At 53.7% G+C, this 4,863-nt stretch overlaps 1 protein-coding gene across 1 annotated transcript in view; it reads left to right on the top strand.

Annotated features, from left to right (window-relative positions):
* B4GALT1 (beta-1,4-galactosyltransferase 1) overlaps window positions 1-4,863 on the top strand; it is a 78,024-nt gene that overhangs the window by 65,422 nt on the left and 7,739 nt on the right. The gene's annotated exons all lie outside the window — the stretch shown is intronic.

Here is a 4,863-nt window from a genome sequence, read left to right as displayed (position 1 = left end):
AGCTTTGTGGCACTGAGCAGCCCTGATATGCCAGTGGCTTGCCCCTCCTGCTGCACCTCATTCATAAGCCCCAGCCCTGCCAGTGCCCCTCATTCCCAACCTGCAGTCCCCTGGCCCTGTCCTCACTCCCAGCCCGCTGCCTCTGCCTCCAGGCCTCAGGCCCCCAGTGTGAGGAAGGGGGGTGGGGGTTCGGAGGGCAAGGTATGGGCACAGGCGACACTTGGGGAGGCATAGGGTAGTACAGGTGATGTGTCATGAGGGCATGGGGCACATAGCCCCCCCCCCCAATTTCTGTGCCCACACTGGGGCAGTCAATCTGTCAGGCTGGACCAGCTTCAGGTAGGAGTTACCTCCATGGCCCAGTGCGCAGGACCTGGCATGGGAGGGAGCTCTGCACCACCATAGCTGCCAAGGTGAGGCGCAGCGGTAGCACAGAATTGTTCTCCTCGCTGCTGCCAGGTGGGCAGGGAGGACCTCACCTTGGTAGCATAGTACTCCCTCCTGCGCTGAGTCTTGCTAGCTAAGCCAAGGAGGCGGCTCCTGCCCAGAGCTGGTCCGCCCCAGCTGCAGCCCAGCGCCCTGGTGTGGGTGCAGAAATCTGGTGGAGCATATGCCCCCTGCCACATCACCTGTGCCTTCTTCGCCCCCCCCCCCCATCCCCTGCGCCACATTGCCTGTGATCCCTTACCGCCCCACATGTTGCCTATGTCCCCCCTGCTCCCATAGACTTAGCTGGAGGGAGCTGCTCTCTACCACATTGCCTGGCTGCTCCCAAACAGTATTTTTCAGGCTGAAACTCTGCTAGCCTGCAAGGGGAAATGCATGGTTCCCCAGGTTTTTCTCCTTCAAAGGAGAAAATCTGTATTTTTCCATGGAACACGGAAAAGCTGGATCCCTGATGATAAGGCTCATTTTTTCAAGCTTGGTCTTCACAGGCAAATCACACAGCATGAACTTATGTGGTTTAAAAACAAACTTGCTTAAACTGATGTGACCCTGTTGTGTGACTTATGTTTTGTTTCAGTTGGAAAATGCCTTTTATTGACTGAGTATTAGTCAATGATAGCTGCTTCCACAGAATAATCTCAGCATTGTGGAGAAAAACCAACACAGGGCGCTTTGGCTGGGGAAGGAGAGGAGGAGAATTTGTGTATTGACCCTAGGGTGACCACTTTTTAAAAATGGAATGACAGGACACATACCTATCCTTCTCCCCCCCGGATGGCCAGATTAGAACCATGGAGAGCAGGGGAGGGTATGACTTGCCCTGCTACTGTATCCTTGGGAGCCTAGCTGCGTGGCCAGGGGGCACAACTCTGCACTGCTGTCACTGCCCCCACTGCTGCCTGGTGGGCAGGGAGTGCCTTAACATGGTGGAATGGCTGGTGCAGGGCTCCTGGCAGCGGCAGCACCAAGCCTCTCTGCCCTCCTATGCTGGTCCACGGTGGCCCTAAGGCGGAGGGCAGCAAAGCAGGGAGCCCCCAGTGGGCAGCCCACATCTGCCCCAACCCTGCACATATTTGAGGGGCACATGCCCCCCTCAGGAGTGCACACAGCAGCAGGCAGCCAGCCCCCTCGCCACTTTCTGGACAAGCCACTTGTGGCTCTGTGGCGGGTGCAGAGATCCCACCTCAGGAACACAGCTGGGTATTCGTATCCCTCTGCTGTTTCCACCACGTGAGGCGGGCCAGTAGGGGGTGCTCCTGCGTTGAGCCGCCCACCTCCCTGCGCCCGACCACCTTCCAGGCTCCAAATGCCTCCCTAGGGGCGCCTTATGTCTGGCCGACCCCTCTCCCGGAGCACACTCGCTAGTCTGGGGGTAACGTGCCGCCAGCACCCCAAGAATGGACTGTCTCATGGCCCTGTGTCCTTGGGGTAACACAGGCCTAAAGTCCCACGGGTACTCGACCCAGTACAGGCACTTGGGGTACTTCCCCAAGTCCGGGGGCAAAAAGGTATAGTCTCCCTTAGTCCACAGACCTAAGGGATCTCTTAGGCATAATTTAGACCCACCCCTCAATAAGTCTCCCACACCAGTCAAAAAGGAGAACTTTATTGATTACAGGGGGTAGGGCAAACTAGGGTACAGGATAGAGCAATATCTAGAAATCCTAAAGAGCAAACAGTCTGGCTGTGGTAGCCTTTTGATTACGCATCTGTGATACTTCCAGCTAAATATCTAATCAGATTGAGTAGCTTACTCACAAGCATCTTCCAAAGGCAGGTGAAGTTTCCCTTTGGAGGCAGGCGGTTCCTAGCTCGTGAGTTTGGGGGGAGAGAGCCAGTTTCAGATGTTAAGGCTTCTCTGTCCCCTGCCTGGCTGCTGCGTCACCTCATGGCCGGAGAGGAGGGACCGCCTCCTTCCCCGTCCTAACTTATATAGCCCCTGTGACCTCATTCACCTGGGCCAGCGGAGGTCAGCCCCAGTTGGCTGTCAGCCAACCAATTTGAAATGCATCACCTGTTACCGGGCAGATTCCAGCTCCCCAGGTAGAAACCCCTTACCCAGGTAAGTGATGCAAGTCACGTAGGCAGAGGGAGCAGGTTTCCCCCCTCCCTCAGGAATGCAGCCAGCTCCAGTTCCCTAAAGAGACAGGCTGAGGGTGTGGTCCCCTGTGTGCTGGGCCCATCCTAATTGAATGGTCACAGCACAGAGATTTAAATCAGTGTAACAGGGCAGAGATTTTTGGGGAGAAACCAAGGTGGCTTTCTGCCACAGGCTCCATCCCACTCGCCAGCCAGTCCCGCTGCTGCACATTCCCACCCTGCTCTGGGCAGTGCCTCCAGTCCCTGCCCCACTTCCTCCCTCACCTTTGGGGCCTTAGTCTGCCCCTCCTATCTCTAAGCCTTCCCTCCCCATAGACTTACCTGCAAGGAGCTGCTCTCCACTGCTTCCTGGCTCATGTCCTCATTTTCTTATCCCACCCGGAATAATGAGTTTCCCAACTGGTTATTAATTTGGCTGGGCAGTGCATCCAGCATGAGAGAAGTATGGCTACCGTAAGCTTTGTGGCTTGTTCCAGGTGCGCTCCAAGATATCCTCTACCTGCCTAATTGATTGATATCTGTGTTCTGATACTTACTGATATGTAGCTGGCAGAGCGGCAGGACAAGACTTACTTGCAGAGGCACAATTCTGTTGGGTTCTGCACTTTGCAGTCCAGACTTCTGAGAGCCCAACTTGCTGGCAGCAGGGTGCAGGGGGACTGGGAAGTGATTTTCTTTACCAGTAGTACAAGTTACTTGCACATTGTTGGAAATGCTGCCTTGTGTAGGTGTGGTCAAATAGTTGTATCCGCAGACCTTTAGAAAGAATGGTGGGGGGAGGGCCTTGGTAAAGCTACCAACCTCACTAGCTGATCAGGCTGGTGCCGTCCCTGATTAAATGCAGCCTCCAGGCATTTTTATTTTGTTCTGTCAAGTCTTTTTTCAGCAGCTTATCATGGTGCCAGAACGTGTGACCCTTCCCACACATGCCCCAAAACTTTTGAGGCAGTTTGCCTTATAGCACCCTCAGGAAGCACTTCTGGGAGATGTCATCCCCACCCTGAAAATGAGGAACTGAGGCATGGAGACAAAGACTCCTGTTCAGAAGCCCTTCTGAATATGCTTAAGCAAGTGGATAATCCCATTGCCCACCTACAAAGAACGTTAATTTTGTGCTTCCCTTTTATTAAGCACATGCCCAACTCCCTAGATCAAGTTAACAGGTAAATACTTTGGTAAATCAGGGTTCTGACATGCCAGTTCCCATAGGAAGTCTGGCAGAAACTGGAATGGGACCCAGATACCCCACTCCCTTAACCACAAAGTCATCCTTTTGTCTTATTCTTTATCCCAATTTATATTAAATTGTTTAGGCGTCTTTGAATCCCTGAGGGAGTTGTTCTGCCCTCCTTGGATAGAACTACCTGTGACTTTTATCACTGAGTGCTGAGCAGCAGTTAAATAACATGGCAACCTCTAGGTGCCAATGGCTTTGTTCAGAAGAGCACCTTAGAAGGGGGTACTAGTCTTGCCCCTGCCAGAGGAAATGCTGCCAAAAAGTTGTGGAACTGAAGTCCACTCCATGATAAGGTAGACTGGGCTCTAACCCTGGTCAGCAGCCAGTTGAGGAGTGGGGCCTTGATAGACAAGCGGGTGATACCCTTTGCTCCAGCAGCTCCTGTGGCCGGCCTGGTTCCAAAGGTAATGGAACCTGCCTTTCTTTTAGATTAAACTAGCAAGGGGGACACTTGTATGTGGGCAACTCATTGTCTCCATATACACTGCCCCGCCTTTTTCGCCCTGGAGAGGTCATTCCAGCTTCACTTTATCTTTCAAGCAAGGATTAAATTCAGTGAGCTGATGTCTCACTTGGCTTAATTCTTTCATCTCCCAAGACAGATAGATGCCTACTACTACTTCTTTGTGATTGTCTCCACCTTGAAGAGAACAGGTTATTTGTCCAATGTAGAATGTCAGCCTCTTTCCCAGAATGGTTCTTCCCAGCCAGAATAAGACCAGACTCTTCCAGGTTTCTGCCCAAGACCTTCATCTGTGGTGACGTTATAGTACAATGCAGACACCACCAGTGGCAACGTATAGGGGGTATATGGGGGTGCACATGCACCCCCTGAGCGTGCTGGTGCACACCCTGGCTGGCTGTGCTTGCCGCTTAGGCAGCAGGCAGGTAGGAGCGCTGGTGCCCCACCTCCAAGCGCTGGCTGGGGAATTGGCTACAGCGATCAGCTGCCTTGCGCTTGGCCACAGGGGGACTCCTCCCCCTGGTCGGTGGGATCGGCCATGGGGAGACTCCTCCCATCAGCAAGATCAGTCGCAGGGGAGACCCCCCCCCAGTTGCTGACTGGTCATGGCGGGGGG

This window comes from Gavialis gangeticus, unplaced genomic scaffold, assembly GCF_001723915.1.
Source record: "Gavialis gangeticus isolate Ggan-Ray unplaced genomic scaffold, GavGan_comp1, whole genome shotgun sequence".
In the NCBI taxonomy this organism is placed as follows: domain Eukaryota; kingdom Metazoa; phylum Chordata; order Crocodylia; family Gavialidae; genus Gavialis; species Gavialis gangeticus.
Note: the sequence above shows the minus strand (reverse complement) of the source record. Positions and strands in the feature narration are given on the sequence as shown.